The sequence below is a fragment of the Thamnophis sirtalis genome, unplaced genomic scaffold (genome assembly GCF_051295495.1).
Source record: "Thamnophis sirtalis isolate CommonGarterSnake01/CBP01778 unplaced genomic scaffold, rThaSir2_p1.2 scaffold_6, whole genome shotgun sequence".
In the NCBI taxonomy this organism is placed as follows: Eukaryota; Metazoa; Chordata; class Lepidosauria; order Squamata; family Natricidae; genus Thamnophis; species Thamnophis sirtalis.
This window is the reverse complement of record NW_028261386.1, coordinates 22,767,235-22,789,528: the sequence shown is the minus strand read 5'-3', so window position 1 is coordinate 22,789,528 and position 22,294 is coordinate 22,767,235. Positions and strand designations below refer to the sequence as shown.

The following is a 22,294-nucleotide window of genomic DNA, read 5'->3' as shown; positions in this document are numbered from 1 at the left end:
TTGTATGTAGGAAAGCAAAGATGGTTCCATTGTTTCTCCTCTCTGTAGCTACTATTATCCATCCACAAAGAGGATGAAGTATCAGCTGCTTGGATGAAATGTCAGCACCACTGATCTATCACCAGGGGTGATTTATCACCCCCAGATTCACAGCATTGCTCCTGGATGAGAGTTGGCATAGGTGCTTAAGACATAAACAAAGCATTGGAAGCTTCAGTGAAAGAAAAAGCAATCACAGGAGAGACAAATGTCTCTCCTGTTCTTTTTTGTAGTGCCCAGAAAGTGTAGACCACAGCAGCTGAAGTGTGGTTTTCAGCTATTTTGCAATCGGATATAAAACTTCAATAGACATTAACTTTTGTTTTTAAAAAAAATCTTCAGAAATTCAAGAAAAAGCCCCCAAACCTCTAGCCCTCCCCACTTTATGCCATCACATTGGCCACTGAAGCAGAATTACAGCATTGGAAGGGACTTTGGAGGAGAAATAGTTGTCCAATCTCTTCTTTAAAATCTTCAGTGTTCACCTCCAAACCTTCAACTCCGCCTCAAATGTGAAAAGCATCCTCACCCATCAAAAATTGCCCATCACAGATGTAAAATCCCATAATAATATCATATATAGCAGTGGTGGGTTGCACATTTTATTACCACTGGTTTGCCCTGTGTGCCTCTGCTTGCTTTTGGGGGTGCATGCACTCCTTTTGCGCATGCACCTGGCCTTCCACGTATGCACTTTCTTGCACTCCCCTTTTGCGCATGCACACGACCTCAAAAACGTGCCTAAATACCTCTGATAAATAGCAATTTTGATAAGGACTGGAAAAGAAATCTCAGGATTGCAGATAGTTTTGGCAAATAGGGTTGAGTGAGTAACAAGAGCAGAGTGCAGTTTTCCATGATGCTGAGATGTCCCTTCCGACTGTCCCAAAGATGCTTTTTTCAAGAGGCAACTGGACTTTCTAGTTTTTCTTTGAAGAAATTTAGCTTCTCATCCAATAAGCTTCTTCAGCTCTTGACTGGATGGTGGGGAATGGAAGGATTTATACTCCTCGCAGACAGCTGTTCATTTGCATTCTTATAGCGAGTGAAACAGAGTTCTCTGTTTCACACATACATCCTTCCCATTCATCAGAGGGAAGGGAACCTTTTCCTGTATCCCTCCATGACTCTGCTGTCAGTTATTAATTTATACGTTGCTCTGAGGTATGGTTTGAATAAGTCACAATTCGTTGGGATCACAAATTATTTTAAGTCATAAATCAAAGTTTACAAATTACAGAGGTGGGTTTTGTAAAGCACATCATATTAAAACCGAACACACCATAAGCTAGCGTAATATGACCTCTGTACAGAATGAATCCTTAATAAGACACTGGAAAATCAGTTTACAGTATTTAACAGACATTCTGCAAAAATATTTCTCTGATTATGTGGCACCTCATTAGCATGTATTTCTTAAAGATTGTTCCCAGGAATCCCTGTGTAGTTGACTTCCCAAATGCAGGTTCTTACCCTGACCCACACACTGCCATAAAGAAGGCCACTCACATCTTACTCTGATATTACAATTGTGTTCACTACGAAGATGGATTCTGTTTGTATAACATTGGGTGTGTTCAGCAGCCTCTCCATGACTCAGCCTCTGCTCTGTCTCTGATTCCTTCATTAAACAGAAGAGTCAGCAGCCCCGGATAATTTCCTCACCCTTGAACGACTTTTAGCAACTGCTCATGGGAAGACCCAGCCCAGTGGAAATATTCTGCAAAGGAACACAACAACTCTGTACATCTGCCATCTCCAAGCCACAAACACAACCTTCATTTGGCCCCAAGACTTGGGACCATGTGTCTTCAGTTCAGTTTCTGCTATAAAACATTTGAAAATCTGCAAAGCTGACTAGAGCCACAGAAATGTTGATGTTCTCTTTTCTGGCGGATGACTAATCCTGGGAAATTGTGCTGAGCAGGCAAAAGTATAATCACTAGTGAGCCAATTCCAATTGCGATAAAAAACACACCAGATCATATTTCAAAGAATTCTGTCTCGTGAAAAGTTCTATGCCTTTCAGAAAGTGCTATTTAAAGGGAATCTTTATAAATGCTTCAATCTTGCTTGCGCATTTTGGCCAAAGAGACAAAGTTCCCCCAAGAGCCCAGTTTTCTGACTTCGTACCAGCTGCCTAGATAGCCTGGCTTTTAATACTGTAATGTTTCAAGGAAGGATTCAATTGGTGCCTCTTTACTGGATAAAAGGTTGTCAAAATAGTCTATAGCAGAGTGCTTTTAAACCTGGGTAAATTATACAAAATTGGGTAAGAGAGGTTTTCTTTTGGGTAACAGGAACCCATTACCCAATCGCGACAGGGACTTTTTACCCACATTGGGTAAAAAGACTTTATGATCAGGAGTTTTGTATAATGTTAATAGCACTTTATAATGCCTTGGTAAGGCCACACTTGGAATACTGCGTCCAGTTTTGGTTGCCAGGATGTAGAAAAGATGTGGAGACTCTAGAAAGAGTGCAGAGAAGAGCAACAAAGATGATTAGGGGACTGGAGGCAAAAACATATGAAGAACAGTTGCAGGAACTGGATATGTCTAGTTTGATGAAAAGAAGGACTAGGGGAGACATGATAGCAGTGTTCCAATATCTCAGGGGTTGCCACAAAGAAGAGGGAGTCAAACTATTTCCCAAGGCACCTGAGGGTAGAACAAGAAGCAATGGGTGGAAACTAATCAAGGAGAGAAGCAACTTAGAAGTTAAGAGAAATTTCCTGACAGTTAGAACAATCAATAAGTGGAACAACTTGCCTCCAAAAGTTGTGAATGCCCCAACACTGGAAGTCTTTAAGGAGTGGTTGGATAGCCATTTGTCTGAAACAGTATAGGGTTTCCTGCCTAGGCAGGGGGCTGGACTAGAAGACCTCCAAGGTCCCTTCCAACTCTGCTATTTTGTTTTCTCTTTAATGAAGAGCAACTGCTCATTGTTTGCCTTGAATCCAACCAATTCAAGCAAAAGGATATAAGAGGTAAAGTTTTTAGTCTCTCATATGAGATTGCCTGAAGAAACAAAATTGAGGAACTCCCTTCTCCCTAGCTTCAGTTCTTATGTCAGTCATGTATGCTTCCAGTATGCTGCGTGTATGTACTTGAAGTGGTACAGTCCAAGAAAGCCTTTACCATCATATTGCACTAATTATGTACTCTGCCCTTCTAGCTGATGGTACCACCAGCCCTTTTCCATTCTCTGGGGTGGGTGCACCCTGTACATACTCTTATCCTGGCCCCTTTCCAGTGTTTGCTGTGCCAGCTTCCCATCAAAGAAAAGCATCCATTGTCTTTCACAGCTGCCCATTCATATTCATCCTTCTTCCTCTATCAATGGGCCATTAGAGGAACTTGCCCTTCAGGAAGCAGGTTAACCCTTCAAACCCCTGTATGTGTCCCCAACCAGTGTGGATAAAGCCTCTTTTGACACATAGAGGGTCTTGCTTAAGGGAATCATAGATCTTTTGTGAAAAAGATGACTACAGAAAATGTGGAATAGTAGTTGCAAAATGGTTACACTTCCTCTGAAGATCTTGAAAGCAACAGGCAGATCAACGAGCATAACTCTAATCAAAACAGAATAGCAAGAATAGTAGCAACAGCCCTTAGACCTATATGCTGCTTCATAGGGCTTTACGGATGTACAGAGTCAGTGTATTGCCCCCAACAATCTGGGTCTCATTTTACCGACCTTGGAAAGATGGAAGGCTGAGTTAATCTTGAGCCCGTCAGGATTGAACTCCTGGCAGAGGGAATGCACACTTAGCCTGCAATACTGAATTCTAACCACTGCACCACCATGGCAGATGTAAAATCCTTGCTCCAACTTTAAACTGGATCAAGAATAAGAAAGTGCCTGGATTCACACACCATACTCAGCTTAAAATTCTGTACAATGCAGAATCTGCTAAATAACATTGAACAGATGGCTATCCAATGTCTGTTTGGAAATCTCTAGTGAGGGAAGTTGTAATAGGAATAGCTTATAAGTGAAATATAAATATAAATATACTTCATGGAAGTAACCTATTCTTCCAGTTGACAAGTCTTAATTTTTCCAGAGGTATATAACTTCTTTCTCTTTTTATTGTTTTATTTTTATTATGTAAAGTGCCCAAAGTCAGTTGAAGTCAGGCATTATTTAAATCTATGTAATAAACAAACAAACCAGAATTTGTTCCTTTAACCCAATGGGGTCAACTCGGATCGTCACAGTGTCATCATGTGACGTATCACAACTTCTCCCGCCCTTTGCTAAACCAGATGTGGGCATGGCCAGCGCATGACCCAGAGGTGGGTTCCTACTGGTTTGGACCAGTTCGGCTGAGTAGATAGTAACTCAGCTGGCCACACCTGCAAATTGGTTCTATCGACAGTGCCCTAAGCGCTGCCATCTTGTTTTTTGCTTTTGCGCATGCACAGAAGCATTTTTAACCTGCTGTGCATGTGCGCATAGTGCGTATAGTGTGCATCAAGCGCGCGCCCAAAGCACGTCCCTTCTACTGGCAGTAGAAGCTGGAACCGACCCCTGGTGTGACCCATCTGGGCCACGGGTCTCGAGCTTGACAACCCTGCTCTAACCTGTTGACTCTGTTCCTACCTCTGGGCTCCAGAGAAGAAGTCTACTTCTTCCTTTCCTACAAAACTCTTTATAAAGTTGAAAACTGCTTCTATAACTCCCTGCGGTCATTGTCTTCTTCTTTTCTTTTTTTGCAGGTTAGACATATATAGAATTTGGTTTCCTTCAACCTCTGGGTAGACTTGGTCCTTTTCCCCAACTCAGTTTGTTGAGTCCTTTAAGACTGTGCTGCCTAAAACCAGACACTGCATTCTAAGAAGGTTCTGATTGAGATAGTATAGAACATGGCTGAGTCCTCCTGCAGCAATCAGGGCTGGAAAGGAACAAATTTCTTTTGGCTCTGCTGTGACATTTGCTGGAGAGAACAACTAAAAAGACAAGACAAGAATTCCCACTACTTTTGCCTTCAAAGGAGAACTCTGCACACATTTAACTAAGCCGTAAACTTCTTATTTTCTTTCCCTATTCTTTGATGTAGAAGAGGGGGAAAAAGACTTTTCTGAGAAAGCAGACCAGATTGCAGCTGGGCATTGTTTACATGGTGGCTACCAACCTGTTGCTTAGTATGAGAAACTGGGGTCAAAATGAGACTTTTGTGATCTGGAGTTTATACTCATGTTAATACAGCTGTGCAGAAATGAATGAATAAATGAATAAATATGCAGCTGTTTACAGATTCAAAATAAGAAAACAGTAAATGTGGAAGGTGGACACCTCCTTTGACAGAAATAAGATCTTCCAAACATTTCCCTATAGCCGGCTGGATATGTTTTCATTTTATTTATTTGTTGATTTGTTTACATTCTGCCCTTACTTTTACTCTGCCTTTTGGAATAAAAAAATGTACTCCCCACTCTTTCTTGCAGAAATGTTCTAATTCTGAAATACTCTCTTTTTGCATGCTCTACATGTTTCATATTTTCAAGACTATTCAAATTTGGAGATTGTGATGGCCATCCTAAACCAGTGTCTTTTTTTCCTGTAAGAAAAGTCACTTGGAAGAATGCTTAAAACTTTAAATTACTGAAATACCAAAACTCTTTTCTGCAATTTTGACAAAAAATAAACAGAATTCTAATCAAAAGTGAGAAAAGGAGCTAATGACCCAATTTGCAAAATGAAGTGCAATTTCTGCTGGAAATTGTGCAGTCAAGATTTTGCTTTCCAGGAGACCAATATGAAATGCATGGGTTTGTTGATATAGAGAAAGCATATGATAAAGCAAATAGGCTTAATTTATGATTTTTTTTTGCCTAAGTGTGGAACAGAAGATTGGCTGCTAAATGTGAGGAGCATGGTATATGATGGAAGTAAAACATATAAGAATAAATAGAATTTTTAGTAAATGGTTCAACATTGAGTAAGGAGTAAGATAAGCACATGTGTTATCCTCCTTTATTAAAAAGTATATAAGGAATGCTTATGATAATAGTAGATTGTCTAGGCATGTGTGATGAAAGTCCAACTGTAGAATACTAAGAGGAAAATAATGTTTCAACGAACAAAGTTAATTGTGCTTGATAGGTAAATAACATGACCAGTTGTAAGTTGTATGTGAATATTGAAAAACTAGAGCAAGTAGATTAATGTACACTGGATATAATCTTTGCTAAAGATGGAAAGATGGAAAAGTGGATGGAGAACCTTCAAAGTGCTGAAGTGCTGTGGTCTATTGTGAAGAATAAATGTTTGTCAGAAGAAGCAAAAATGTCTATCCTTAAGAGAATTCTTCTGTCCCCTCCATTATATGGAAGAGAGAATTCGGGATGTTGAAAGAAACATAAAAGCAAAGTGAAAAAATCTGAATAGGATATTTAAGAAGCGTGGGGCGTAAAACAGGAAGAAATAGGGTCAGGAATGAAAGGGTGCAGCATGATCTCATCTAAAAGAGAGTATTCATCCTCTCTGAACTGTCAATTTACTGAGCTTTTCTTTTAGACTATGTTCACATGTCACACTTATTACTCATGGTCAGCTGAACATGCTTTTAACCGAGGTCAACTGAGCTGGGTCCTTGTGCTAGAAACGAAATGGTCCTATAAACTAACCCAAAGCCAATGTAATTATTTTTATGCTGCCAATGTTATACCCCCTGGGTATAGGAAAATATTGTGAACTCAGAATATTATTATCTGAAAACTTGAAAGCTAGATTTCCTGTTCATCTTGTGAGCAAGAAAAAGAAGGAAACTTTGCCCTTCCAAAGTCAGATAAATTGGATCCCACAAACAAAAGGAGCCAGTTGTCTAAATTGTAACTGAATCCCTTTCCTTTGTAATAACATTTAATTAGAAAAGCTCCATGAAAACCTTGGATTCGTGTGTGACAGCAGATGAGGAACTGAGAAATATTATCTTGCTGATGCTACAGTGTTAAGATAGATTGTCTTGTATATAACTAGTACAGAGTCTCCTTAGCTTCCAAGGCCAAACAAATCTTTACTTTTTTATAATTGTATTATTAAGATTTCTATGCCATTCCATTCCCCACCGGGTCTGAGTGTCTTAGCTCAAAAAGGTAAGGAGCAGAGGGCCTGAATTAAATCTGGATGGAAGACTGCCATTAAAGAGCAGGGCTGTAGCCTTGGTGGGGAAGCCCAAAAACATTGCTTGAATGAAAGCACTGGGGAACTATTTTCAAAGTGCGTATTGTCAAGGCTATGATTTTCCCAGCTGCAATGTATGGCTGTGAAAGTTGGACCATAAGAAAGGATGGGCGCCAAAGAATTGAGGTCTTTGAACTATGGTGCTGGAGAAGACTCCTGTGAGTCCCTTGGACTGCAAGGCAATCCAACCAGTCAGTCCTAGAGGAGATCAACCCTGACTGCTCTTTAGAAGGCCAGATCCTGAAGATACTTTGGCCACCTAATGAGAAGGAAGAACTCACTGGAGAAGAGCGTAATGCTGGGAAAAATTGAGGGCAAAAGAAAAACAAAATGACAGAGAATGAGGTGGCTGGATGGAGTCACCGAAGCAGTAGACATGAGCTTAAATGGACTCCAGAGGATAGTAGAAGGCCTGGAAGAATGTTGTCTATGGGGTCGTGGTGGGTCGGACACAACTTCGCAACTAACAACAAAAAGAAATACTATGGCACTGTTTGTGAAGCTACTGGGAACAGAGCTCAGCTTGAAGACTAGTCTAAAGCAGTGGCTCCCAAACTTTTGGCTGTCATGGACCAGTTCCATGGAGAAAGGTTTTTCCATGGACTGGAGGGGGACGTGGTTCCTGCATCCCATGGATGTGGCTTTGCTTGTTTGTGCAGTCTGGTTGCTGGCATGCCTCAGACCAATGCCAATCTACACACCAGGGGTTGGGGACCCCTGGTCTAAAGGATGCAAAATAGAGGAGCAGTTAGACTAGAAGACATCCAAGGTCCCTTCCGATTCTGTTATTCTGTGTCATGGAGACAGGAATGCTTTTTTTTTTCCCCACACAGGAACTGAAGATAAGGAGAGTACTGTCCCACAACAGCAGATGTGGCAGGCCAAACTGGTGTTCAGTGTGAGGGCTTGGGGGTTTTGTGCCTTTGAGTACATCTTTCTTCTGCCAGCTATAACAAATGAGTTAATACAGTTTTCTTGGCAGTGTTTTCGGAAGTGGTTTGCCCTTGCCTTCTTCCTAGAGCTGAGAGTGCTGACTCAAGGTCAGCCTGCTAGCTTTGTGCCTAAATTGGGATTAGAAGTGAAGTTTCTACACTACTACTAGTCCAGTGCCCTGACAATAAACCAAACCAGCCATAACTCAATAATTGGCTGGCTTCATCTCAAATGCTGAACCATAAAACACTGCAAACTACAAGGGATGCATTCATAAGACTTCCTAAAGCACAATCTGATATGTTTGTAACCTACTTTGTGGCATAAACACAGGCAGGCAAGAAATATCTGGAGCCAACACGTATCTGATTTAGTCTATGATCAGGTTCTCATCTCTCCCTCACTGCAGCCCCCCATCCTGGGGCTTTAACATGCATCTCCCTCCTGTTGGGTTTCAGTGCCATCTGCTGTTGCCCGCAGTCATCTTTTTTTGAACTAGAGGTCCTCCCCGCCAAGAGCTGATTCACAGCTGGTCCACACATACATATGTAAGTTCATTTATCTCTGGGTATAATGTAATGGGCAGAAGGAAGTCTTCCTCTTCCAGAAATTATATTTACTGTAACATCAGTAAGTAAGTAAGTAAGTAAGTAAGTAAGTAAGTAAGTAAGTAAGTAAGTAAGTAAGACGCTTATTACGGTCAAAGACCAGCAATATACATTTGTCTTTACACTATATTAAAAATACTAACATTAAAATATAATGTTTTACGTACATTAAAAGTGGATAATAACATTATGGTCCAAATATTGTTGAAGGTATGTCCAGATAATTGGTACAAGATGGTACTATACTGTAGCCAATTTTTTTCTTATGGACATTGCAGCAGCACAGAACTTTGCCATTGCATACGTGGTAGCCGGGTTAGTGTCCTGGAGGAGGAAGCCTAGATAAAAATTGTCTGCCCTCCCTGGCAATCTCTCTAATAAGGGGAGAATATATGCAGACCTACAAGCTCTGTATAGCTCGCAGTGTAATAGTACATGTGAATTATCTTCCACTTCTCCTTTACCACATATACAAACACTTTCGGCTATACGTGTTCTTTTATACCTGCCCTGGAGGAGTGCTGAGGGAAGAATGTTAAATCTGGCTCTGAAGAAAGCTATTCTTTGTTTTGGAGAGATCAGGTCATTCAGATATCTTGCCGATTCCCACACACCCTGTTTTATTCTGTCCCTACTGTAATATCAGAGAGCTGCTTCTTGCTGCTGGGGAAGACAGAATGACATTTTAACCCAGAGGGGTGTCAAACTTGGCAACTTTTTGTGGACTTCACCTCCCAGAATTCCACAACCAGCATGGCTACCTGGGAAATTCTGGAACTGAAGTCTACAAGTCTTAATATTGCTAAGAATGGACACATCTGCTTTAGCCAGTCTGATCCTATTCTAACTTTTCCTGCCTTAGTCAGTCTAGCAAATCTTGTTTACCTTTAGCACGAATTTTATGAATGGCCTCTAAAGCAGGACCCTCACTAGCCAGATCTTAGCTTATGAAATGATTAAATCTTCTGTCATATAAATGAAGAAAAAAAAGTACTTTCCAAACATTTAAAATTGTGGTTATCCCCCCCTTTCTCTTAGTCACATATAGGTTTTGTTTCTACAACAGCCTAAATCAAAATTTGTTTTGCTTTTTTTGGGGTCTTAATATGTTAAGTGACTCAAAATTGTGCGGTTGGTTGATTGAGTGCATTTATGAAGTAGTGTGTTGCATGAACCCTTCAAATTATAAACCATTGTTAAATAAATCATGGCTGAAAATGTTGTATAAACAGGGCCACACATTTCTCCATATCCTGCTGTGCTGCCTCATTGTGGTGAGGTTGTGTGTGCATTTCTGGGAGGGATGAGTGAGAGCATCTTTATTTTGTATTTTTGTGGTTCATTAACTAAAATGAGTTCAGCTTACAAATAAAGTAAGCCACAAATCATGCTTTCCAGAATACATTGGCTGCAATTATATTGGAAGAAATGTCCATCTGAGTTCAGTTCCAAGTGGGGGCGGGGGGGAAAGACACTGGATTCATGGAAGTTGCTTCGAAAGAAGTTTTAATGGTAGACAGCAGGACCACACGGTTTGAGGTCCTGTGGGGGAAAGAAGGATCACACGCCTTGAAGATCTTGAAAGGAAAAAAAGGGAAGAGATGCTGAGAGAGCCTGAGTTTTATGCCCCCTCTTGGGCCCTGCCTTGGAGCTTCCTGTTCCTGTCTAAGAAATGTTTTCTGATTGGTGGTCAGACTCCCAAGGGGCGGGTGTCTTAGCTAACTTTGTAGGTTGTCTGTCTCCCAAGCTTGGTTGAGCTATTGCTGGGTGATAATGTAATGAAGGGCTTTTGGGCAATTCCTTCTATGGCTCTGTCTAAAGGAGGGAGATCTTTGTTATGTAGAATAGACTGGCTTAAGCCTTAATGGCCCATTGACAAAGGTGGGGGGGGGGCTGAGTTTCTGCCTCTCTTTTAGGGGGAAATATTCTGCCCTTTTAATATTTCCTAAAATATCTCATTTTTCTAGGAGACGGGTGCGTGTTGACTTCCTACACTTAAAGGCTAAGCTAACACGACACATTATAGCTTAATGCAGTTCATATACACGGTTGTGGGAAGCTGTTTCAAATGTAAAATTAATATCCCATATCTAAAGGCACTTGATTCAAAATATTTCCCAGAAATAAATCTCACTCATAAATCTCACTCACTCTCTGCCGCATTGTTTTCAAACCAGTGGCATGTATTTTAGAGAATTCGGTGGCATGTATTTTAGGGACTTTGGTTAGAAGCTGCCTCAGGAGGCTGCTGCCATTCAAGGCTGACAGAGCAGTGTTTTACTGAGTTTACGTATCACTTTCAGCCAAAATGTGGCTTGCTTGGCTGGTGTGAACCCAAAGCAAGTGTGGATTGTAAACTAGACTTGTGGTTATATGTGTTTGTAAACCTTGATAACTGATTAAGCAAACAGAGCTAAACGTTTTGGGCGAGAAGATGTTTCTCTCTGTGTAGTTTTCCTGTCCTAACTTGCACTATGGGTTATGTTGAGAAACGTTATGGAACGGAAGGGTTGGGTCTAATCCTTTTTCCCTGATCCAGTTAGCAGATATTTCCTCCCACTGCAGCAATTTAATGGATGAAGCAGAAGGCTACCTCGCAGGCTGCTGTATAACCCCCCCTTTTTTTTCACTGCTTGACCCCACATTCATATGCTGAGAATTTCCTTCTCATCACAGTCCCTTCTAAATCAATTACATGCTCCAGTTAAGCAGGACCTGGGGTAGTCTGGTTTTCCCTTCCAACACCTTCCACTGTTCATAGCTTTTCATTTCTTCTTAATAATCTCCTCCTCCTATCTTTTCTGGAAGTGCAACGTTCGGACACTGTTTTAGATCTCTTTCCTTTTCTGAGCTTTGATGCTTACAGTATGTTCAGATTTAATATTTCCTTCCATCATTATGAAACGGGTGGGTGGGAGAGATTTTTTTTTCCTTTCTGCTGACTCTACCAAAGCTTTAAAGTGGGCTCTTTTCAGTCCTAATCATATTGATTAATATAGTAGTCTGTTTTCTGGTCTCCATTGTAACCTTTCTCTCTCTGCCTGTAATGGTTTTGTGCACTTACGGTAATTCTTTCTTCCCTTGCACAACAGCCTGGCCATGTTGTTTCCATTGGTGTAGAATACCAAGGTTCTTCGCCCAACATGGGTTAGATGGAAGCTGAAGCATCCCCCTTCTATTGAAAACGTACCTTGAATCTTTCTGCCTTTTGTTTGCCTACTCAGCTGGCCTCCTTTCTTCACACTTACCTGTAGGTTACATTCACACAATATGTTAAGTTTGTTTACTGAGTCAAGTGAATCAACCCTTTGATGATACTAGTCTGACCGAGGCTTCCCAGGAGCATGAAGCAAACTCCTGGTCCCAACAAAAAACCCTTTTATTAATTGACTGTGAATTCTTCTCATTCACATCCAGCAAAGTCTTTCAAGGGAGGATTTACAGTCACAGACCTTATCTGGCTTGGAGAGCTGCCAGGCCGATATCTGCAAAACTTGGTAAGGAGTCTCGGAGAGTAACGAACCAACTAAGTGAACTAATTGTCTCCTGCAAACTCCCCTTTTGCTCCTCTTTTATTTCCTCTGGGAGGGGCCATTCATTGGCCACCTGTGGCCTTACTCCCAAATCGACCTTTAGCTGTTCTTTATCTGTTCCCAATGGTGGGATTCAGCCAGGTTTCCACCACTTTGGGAGAAGCAGTTGTTAACTTTCTGAGCAGTTTGGTAAACTAGTTGTTGGAAGAAATCATTAGGGAAGAGAACCAGTTGTTAAATTATTTGAATCCCACCACTGCCTGTTCCCTTTTTCTAGCAACTCTGTGCATGTGCACACTGGGAATAGGCTCCAGCTGTTGGTCTGCCTCACTGATGTCTGACTCTGAAGGCAGCTGATAGCTGGCATACGGCCCTGGTCCCCTCTCTGCCTCCGATGCACTCATCAGAATCTTCCCCAGACTCCAGGACTGGCCCATGTTCCTCCCCAACCTCCCCACTGTCCGAATCTGCTGCCAGCTCCACTGGCTGCTGGCGGACCACAACAGATACAATATATGGAATGATAAACTGAGCAACCAGGCTGGGCTTGTGCTGTTTATTAATCCACAAAAATACTAGCCATGAGGTAACACAAGACAAATTTCATTTTGCAAAAGCAGTCATTAGGTTTTGTTGTGGCTCAGCAGGAGTCGTTGGAGCTGCCACCAGACTCCGACAGCGAGGGGCCCTATGAGTCGGCTTTGGAGGATGTGGAGGATCCTGGACAGGGTTCCGACTCCGAGCAGGGCGCAGAGAGGCTGGTTGGCCACCAGGAGGCGCCTGAGCCTTGGAGCAGTGGGGAGGAGACAAGGGAGTGTGATCCAGACTTCAGCAGTGGGAAGGAGCCAAGGGAGTTGTTCGAAGATGCCTGGTACCAGAGAGCTAATAGGCGTAAGGAACAATTATGCAATTACAGGAGGTAATTGCACTCAGCTGGTGGTCATTAGGCTCCTCTCCAGACTATAAAAAGACTGCTTGTGCACACGCCCCTTTTGCAGAAGTCAACGCAGGAACGAATGTTGGAGAACATTATTGTGAACTTGGCAGGCTGGATTGCTGCCCAAGCTTGTCTGTGCCGGTTTGCTGCCAAGGACCTATCTCTGTTAATTAAATGCCGTAACTTATCTTTGGCTCGGAGTGTGTGTTGGTGTGGGACGAGGGGGGTCAGAACAGGTTGATAACTAACCTTGTGCACATGTGTAAACACAATCTTTTCTTTCAGTGTCAACCACTTCTGTTCTTGCCTACTTGCTAGATCCTCTGTTTCATATATTTTCTTCATGTCTTTTCTCCAGGTTTCTCTGCTTCCCTTTTTATGAGGATCTTATTTTTTAATTTTGTTCCAGCATCTGATGAATTGACTTTTCTTTTTCTCCCTTTCATGATCTTGAGCAAAATACCAAAGAAGACCGCCCTAGCCTTGTACCTGGTAGAAAAGTTGGCTATCTCCCCATCTCCATCTCTAGCATGGACCTTTAAAAAAATTAAACATATCTATTTTTAGATCTAGCTAAGGACAGCATTGGATGTGCCTGATCTCAAAAAAGGCTTGGATAGTGCTTGTATTGGAGAGTACCGGGAACTTCCAAGATGTAAACAAATCTGAGAAGGTGGAAGAACATCCTGGGGGGAAAAAAACATTTCCTTAGTTGACATACAAACAGCATGGATGTAACCATAAGACCATCGGGAATTAAATTGTATTCAAGGAGATCTGCAGTTTTTATTAAGTTCTTAATGTGAAGTTTTATTCCTCTCATGTTGAAAATTGTATCTGCTCCTCTTCTGGTGGACAGAGAGACAGCACTTTAAGTTCCTTTTCTTTTCATTCCTTTTCTGTTTCATGCAAGTGTTTAATGAGCTGCCCAAGGGATTACCTGAGAGTGAAAAATGTAGTAGCTTTGCTTTGTGGCTATTCTTGCATCCTGTCACCATTTCCGAGGTGACTAATGTTTGCTAAACATAGCTAGCAATAAGTCCAGGTTTGCACAACTCATGGAGCTATGCTGGACTATATAAATCAAGAACAAGGGGTGGCTACAGGCCAAGAACCTGAACTACAATCTGGATTTTCAATGTAAACCCAGTCTTCAGTGAACATGCAGAATGGTGTGCCTGAATAGCAGATGACAGTCTTCTCTGCAAATGAGAAACACTGCTTTCTCCTATTTTCCAAATAAAGGTAAAGGTAAAGGTTCCCCTCGCACATATCTGCTAGTCATTCCCAACTCTAGAGGGCGGTGCTCATCTCCGTTTCAAAGCCAAAGAGCCAGCACTGTCCAAAGACGTCTCGGTGGTCATGTGGCCAGCCTGACTAAACACCGAAAGTGCATGGAACGCTGTTATCTTCCCACCAAAGGTGGTTCCTATTTTTCTACTTGCATTTTCACATGCTTTCGAACTGCTATGTTGGCATAAGCTGGGATAAGTAACGGGAGCTCACTCCATTACGTGGCACTAGGGATTCGAACTGCCGACCTTTCTGATTGACAAGTTCAGTGTCTTAGCCACTCAGCCACAGCGTCCGTGATCTTCCAATATACGGTAGTTCATATCAAATACGTTTTTCTCTTGTAAGAAAAGGGCTTGGTGGTTCAGCAGGCTGAGTGAATAATGGAGATAGCTTTATGTGTAGTATACAGCTACCGATTTGGACCGGTTTGGCTGAAGTGGTAGTGTTTTGGCAGCCTGGATTGCTGCCATGCCTCCAAACCTGTTTTCCCAGCGGCGCCTATGGTTTGGCTTCTGCGCATGTGAAAAAGCACTTTTATAGTACTGTGCATGGGCGCACAGCGTACATCAAGCATGTGTGCTGCACAACCATGAGCCAAACAGCAGTAGCAGCTGCCAGAACCCACCCATGAGTAGGTTGCACCATTCTCCCTCCCTCTATTTCCCCTCACGAGATATATTTGGCTACTCGCATTGTTAGAAAGTTTATAGCTGAACTTCTAAGACCAGAACCTAAAAAGAACTATGCTGGACCAGAACCAAGACCCATCTAACTTAGCTTCCTCTGTCACATAGGAACCATTCAACTGCATGCGCCAAGCTCACAAGGAAGGACAGGACAGTGGTAGCCAAAGAAAGAAATCAAAGAAAGAGCAAATACGTGGCTACCATACAACTCAGTAAAAATCTGATTTTCTGTAGCCTGGATCTGGTAGGGTAATGGAATGAGTACCTGCAGAAGTGGAGGGGAATCTTGGCATCTCAGGGCTTTCCCAGTACATTCTGGAGAAAAACGAAAAACGCAGATTAAAGTCCTGAACTGGATGGGGATTGGGAGACGAGGTTCAGGGTATCCACATCCTAGAATCTCTTAGAACAGGGATGTCAAACTTGATTTCTTTGAGGGCCACATAAGGGTTGTGTTTGACCTTGGGCAGGGGTGTTTGGCCAGCTCAACATCACTTGTTTCGGGGGCACCTGTGGTAGCCTGAGCACACTGCCAGCAAAAAAAGGCTCCCGAGCTCCATTTTCAGTTGCGACGGCTTCCTGCAACCCTCTGCCAGCAAAAACAGAGCTTGGGAAGGCTGTCTGCGGCTCTTGCAAGCTCTGTTTCGCCAGCAGAGGCACCACAGGCTGGTCATTTGCTGTTTCCAGGGTGGCCCCACAGGCCAGATTTAAGCACCTTGCAGGCTGGATCTGGGCCCCAGGCCTTGAGTTTGACACCCTTGTTTTCCCAAAAATAAGACAGGGTCTTATTTTCTTTTGACCCCCAAAATAAGCACTTGGCCTTATTTTCGGGGACGTCTTATTATTTTTGAGGTGTTGGAGGCGGCGTGGTCACCTCATGGCTGCTGTAGTGTTGCAATATTTTTGGGAAGGGCTTATTTTCAGGAGAGGGTTTATTTTAGTGCATGCGCTCAAAAGCCCAATTGGGCTTATTATCTGGGGAGGTCTTATTTTGGGGGAAACAGGGTAGGAATAGCAATAGCAGTTAGACTTATATACCGCTTCATAGGGCTTTCAGCCCTCTCTAAGCAGTTTACAGAGTCAGCATATTGCCCCCAACAACAATCCGGGTCCTCATTTTACCCACCTCGGAAGGCTGAGTCAACCCTGAGCCGGTGAGATTTGAACAGCCGAACTGCAGAACTGCAGTCAGCTGAAGTAGCCTGCAGTGCTGCATTTAACCACTGCGCCACCTCGGCTCTATGGTAGGGTAGGGCAGTGGCCCCCAACCTTTCGGGCAGCAACAACTGGTTCCATGGAGAGAGGCTTTTCCGCGGATCTGAGGGGATATGGTTTTCCATGCTGCCTATATCCCGCAGATGGGGCTTCGCTTGTTTGCGGCCCTGTTTCTGGCATGCCGCAGACTGGTGCAGGTCCATGGACCAGGGGTTGGGGACCCCTGTATTAGGGTACAGAGTTACAGCTTTAGTTTGACAAGATTCTGTCTATTAGGTATAAGCCAGGGATGGTGAACCTTTTCAGCACCGAGTGCCCAAACAGGAATTCTTGTGCACGCGTATGCACCAGAGCACCAGAAAACCAAAGACCAGACAGACAGCACATGCCTGCCTGCTTTTTGGCCATTTTGTGGCATTTTCAGGCTGTTTTTCAGACCATTTTTGGCTCAAAAAACCAGCCTAAAAATGCCCCCCAAATGGACTGTTTTTGGCCATTTTTTCAGGCTGTTTTCAGGCCATTTTGGGGCTGTTTTCTGACACTCTGGCACCCGAGAAAACCAGCTGGCAATGGTGCACATGCGCACAGAGAAGACTCTGTGTGCCACCTCTGGCATGCATGCCATAGGTTTGCCATCATGGGTATAAGCAAATAAGGGGTTAGATTTGATTGGATCTCATTGTGTTGGCTTTGGGCTTGAACCTCACAGGTGGATCTAAGCAGGCAGCCAGCAAGACATAACTTCTCATCCAAATGCATTCCACAATTGCAAAAACATAATGATTAACACTGCAGATATGACCCTCTTCCACTTGGCCATGTATTTGTTTATGGCATATGAGGTGGGGGTGGTGAAGCTGTTGCTGAGAAGCCTCTGCTAAAATTAGGTAGTGCAAAGCTAGCAGATCTGCCAGCAAAGTGCATCTGTTAAAAGCATTTTGAAAGGAACCTTGACACTGATTTGAATCATGAAAGTATCCGGATGCTAGGAGAGTAGCCAGAAACTCTTGAACGCCAAAACTCAGAAAGGGACTTTACAAAACAGGAATGGGGAGAAAAAATATATGGAAGATTGCTGCCTTGAGATCATGACGGCTTCTAAAAACATCTAAAGAAAATGTCCCACCTGATATTGTGTATCATATTCATTGTGATCATATTAATGTTCTCTCCTAATCATCAAACTTTCTCCTTATCCTTTGGGTATTCCCAATAGTGAAGCATCCAATCCCTGCAGAAATGTTTAAGTAGTTATCTAGGAGCTCCATCGCTGGGCTTCCTGGAGAAGGGAGGAAAAAAGAGGATCCAGCTGCAACAGTGACTCTGCCAGTGACTAAGAAAAGAAAGTTTAATGGTGATACCCACTTTATAACTTCCTCAAGGGCCAGGGCCTTGCTTGCTGAACAGCTTTCTACTGAGTTTCTTGCATTTATTCTCTACCTATGTTGAGGTTGGTCATGGACACAGAGCAGGACCCAGCTGGGATGCGTAGTCTTGTGTAACCAACCACCAGAGGGAACTCCAGGGCACTTCCTGGAGATTGAAAGCAACTTGTACCTCTCCTTCCAAGGATAGTAGGTTTGATTCAAAAATGCATTTGCTGTATCCAACCAAAATGTACTTTTACTGAGTTCTGAAAAACAATATGTTTTGTGGAGATGCTGTAAGTAGTAGCTAAACTGGGCAAGGCAATGAAAGACTGATCTCTATAATAGCAATAGCACTTAGATATCCCTTCACAGTGCTTTACAGCCTCTCTAAGCGGTTTACAGAGTCAGCATATTGCCTCCAACAATACCACTAATAAAATATCCCTCAGTCCTTTGTGCAGTGCTTTGAATTGGTAATTCAACAAATGAACAGGTAAATACATATGAAGTGAATGATTACCAAGTACTCCTCAAGTTATGACTGTAATTGAGCCTGGCAATTATGGTTGCTCAGTTGTGACGATTGTAAAACACGTCACCATGTGACTGGATCTGATTTTACAACCTACGGTGGTCCTTAAGTGAATGTGGCTATTGTTAAATGAATGTGGAAATGGTTAAGGTAATGTTGCAGTTGTTAAGTGGTGTTTGCCAAAAATTGGAAGTGTAGGAAGGCTCCTCCCTCCCCAGATTAAAACATTATTTATTCTTAATGTTAAAAAGGGGCAGGATAGAATATTTCCCTTAAAGGAGAAAAAAATCTTAACAAAAGCAGAAAGCAGCCCCAGTTTTCCTGCTATAGGAAAACAGCCTCAAGCAGAAGCTTGAAAAGGCTGGCCTTTAAGAAGGCAAATTTTGTATCCATTCAGAAAGACTGAGCCAATCTATTAATAAGCAAAGAGACTCCAAATAAGCAGTACAATTAGGCAAGCCAGAGCTGACAAGATTAGCTCAGACAAACAAACATCTAGGATTTGCATTTCTCCTTTTGCCTGTAGAGCCAGCCATGACCCCTACATGACCCCATAGGAATCTAGCAACAGCCATTAAAATATTAAAGGACACATTCTTACATAGGGACAGGCATCCCAATTACAAAGCCCCAAAGAATGTATAAAAACCCACCTACTCTCAACCCCATTTTGTCAGCCACCCCAGAAACCTGCTGCTATCACTGAGGTTTCTGGCAACCAAATAAACAGAGACCTTCTTTCTTGCAGCCAGCCTCCATTTTATTTCCAGCGTCTTTCTCTCAGCTTGGAACTGGACCAGTCTCCCCCCCCCCCCCCCGAGGTCCTCCGGAGGCTTCAGGAAGCTTCCTTGAAGCCTCCGGAGGGCGAAAAACGGCTTAAAAAGAAGGCCGAAGTCAGCTGGCCAGCACACGCATGGGTGCTGGAGCTGACAGGGCAATGCCTGGCATGCCCTAACAAATGGCTTTGGATGCCACCTGTGGCACGCGTGCCATAGGTTCGCCATCACGGTTTTAGGGGATGAAACAAAATAAGTGCCAGCACCATTCAATTCATTGGTTCCATGTCTGCCCAGGTGACTTGAAGTAAAATATTGGAATATTTTTGAGGATACTCTCATTATTTGCTACACACTAATACATCTTTTTTGTAATTCAGTTGCTAGTTTACAGAATCCGTAACTATTTTACATTTTATTTCTTTCAACTTTTATTTCTTTCAATTTCGCGCGCATTTGCCTCAGACCTTGCTTAATGTCAAGCCGGCCTCCCTCAGCAACCAAGAAAGAAACCACTTAACTCCATTTTGCAGAATTAAGAGTACTTTTACTGGTTATGAAAAGATAGCAGCTAAGCAAAGCAAGATCTGAGGCAAAAGCGTGCGAAATCATACATATCAATATTTGTCCAATCCCCTCCCCCCTGGCAACCCCCATCCCATTGTCCAATCCGCAAATCCCTCAGGTGTCCTGTGGGTTGCATCTCCAAGGAGCATCATCAGGTTGGTCTGCAGGACGGCTGGCCTTGACCAACTCTAAACACCAGCCACTACGATGCGCAGTAGATGGTGAGAATAAAATTCCCTTTTAACAATCTCTCCTGTACCAAATCTTCCCCTTCCAAATACCTGCCCCCCTCCCCGTTTCAATGGCAGCCGAAAACAAATAGCGAAGCAGAGGCTGACAGTAACTTCTTTTCAAAGCAACCATTAAAAAAAGCAAAATTAAAACATTTAACTGTTACCCCAAATTAAGCAATGAAACATTTTATGCTACTCAAATGATGCCGTACATTGAGGCTAGTTAAATAAACAATCAAAACATTTAAGAAGTCAGATGAGATATTTGAAACTTTTCTTAGTCAAAGCAACCTGAAATTGAAGGCTAAAAGGTTTGTCTTCATATAAAAAGAAAAGAAAAATGTAGTCTATCTTCAGTGGAGGGGAGGTCAGCAAATGAAGGCCTTGGTGGATGTCCCAAAGGATGTCTGAAGAACTGAAGAAGCTTCTTGGAGGAGAAGCAAAACATCTTCAAGGAAAACCTTGCGCCACCCGGCTCCTAATGAAGATCATGTGATCCTAGGATGTCACAAACAATGTAAAATACATGCCAGTTGCCAAGTGCCTGAATTTAGATCACATGACCATGGGAATCCTGCAACAGCCTAAAATGAAAGGATCGATTGTATGTCACTTTTCCCCCCAGTGGCGTTATAACTTCAAAGAGTCGCTAAAAAAAGGTTTGTAATTAAAGACTTCACTAATAGGCTTGATTTGTACAACCCACTGAGCCAAAATTAAGGAGGCCTTACTGGGTCTAGCATGTTGGTTGAGGTCAAATATTGTATAAATATACAAGTTGGGCACCCCAATTCCCGCCTGGAGTCCTTCGGGATTGGGCGGCATATAAATATATTTAATTAATAAATAAATAATAAATAAATGCTATATCAGTGGTAGGATTCCAAATCTTTTCCTACAGGTTCTATGAAGGCAGCGCTTTGCATGCACACGCAGCACTCAAAGACTTCCCTCGGTGTCAGCGCTGGTGAGCAGAGCTGTTTTTCTGCTCTGCCACGCGAATCAGCTGAGCTAAAAAAACAAGGGAATATAGGACAGAAAACGATGGGGATGGGAGGGCGGGGCCAACCAGAGGTGGCATTTGCCAATTCTCCAAACTACTCAAAATGTCGGCTACCGGTTCACCCAAACCATAGAGCCGAGGTGGCGCAGTGGTTAGGGTGCAGTACTGCAGGCCACTTCAGCTGACTGTTATCTGCAGTTCAGTTGTAGGTTTTTTTTTTAGTTTTATTTGTCATTTATAGGCCGCCCTTTTCCCTGAGGGGACTCAGGGCGGCTTACAATTCGTGGGAAGGAGTGCAAGACAAAACATAAAATATGTGAATAAAATAAAATAAAACAGTAAAACACAACATTCATTCAACATTCGGGTGGGGCGGATTAGGATCTTATCCCCAGGCCTGACGGGATAGCCAGATCTTAAGGGCTATGCGGAAGGTCTGGACGGTGGTGAGGGTACGAATCTCCACGGGGAGATCGTTCCAAAGGGTCGGAGCTGCTACTGAGAAGGCTCTCCTCCGCGTAGTCGCCAGTCGGCACTGACTGGCGGATGGAATTCGGAGGAGGCCTAATCTGTGCGATCTGATGGGTCGAAGGGAGGTAATCGGCTCTCAAGTACTCAGATCCACTACCATGGAGGGCTTTATGGATGGTAAGTAGCACCTTGAAGCGCACCCGGAGATCAACAGGTAGCCAGCGCAGCTCGCGGAGGATAGGTGTTATGTGGGCGAACCGCGGTGCGCCCACAATCACTCGCGCGGCTGCATTCTGGACTAACTGCAGTCGCCGAATGCACTTCAAAGGCAGCCCCATGTAGAGCACATTGCAGTATTCCAGCCTAGAGATCACAAGGGCTCGAGTGACTGTTGTGAGGGCCTCCCGATTCAGGTAGGGCCGCAACTGGCGCACCAGGCGAACCTGGGCAAATGCCCCCCTGGTCACAGCTGACAAATGATGGTCAAAAGTCAGCTGTGGGTCCAGGAGGACTCCCAAATTGCGAACCCTGTCTGAGGGGTGTAAAATTTGACACCCCAGCCTGAGTGATGGAACATTGGCCAAATTATTGGGAGGAAAACACAACAGCCACTCGGTCTTGTCTGGGTTGAGTATCAGTTTGTTAGCTCTCATCCAGTTCTTAACGGCCTCAAGTTCAGCGGTTCTAATCTCACCGGCTCAAGGTTGACTCAGCCTTCCATCCTTCCGAGGTGGGTGAAATGAGGACCCAGACTGTGGGGGCGATATGCTGACTCTGTAAACCGCTTAGAGAGGGCTGAAAGCCCTATGAAGCGGTATATAAGTCTAACTGCTATTGCTATTGCTAAACCACTCCGAACCAGCTGAATACCACCTCTCTGCTATATCTAAAATCAAGAAGCTTT

At 43.2% G+C, this 22,294-nt stretch overlaps 1 long non-coding RNA gene across 1 annotated transcript in view; it reads right to left on the bottom strand.

Annotated features, from left to right (window-relative positions):
- Window positions 1-1,239: 1,239 nt before the first annotated feature.
- Window positions 1,240-22,294, bottom strand: part of LOC148044901 (uncharacterized) — a 28,574-nt gene continuing 7,519 nt past the window's right edge. The window contains exons 2-3 of the long non-coding RNA XR_015696894.1: window positions 15,489-15,538; window positions 1,240-1,759 (exon numbers count right to left, since the gene is read on the bottom strand). This is a non-coding gene — a long non-coding RNA (uncharacterized LOC148044901). The remainder of the gene's footprint in view (window positions 1,760-15,488; window positions 15,539-22,294) is intronic.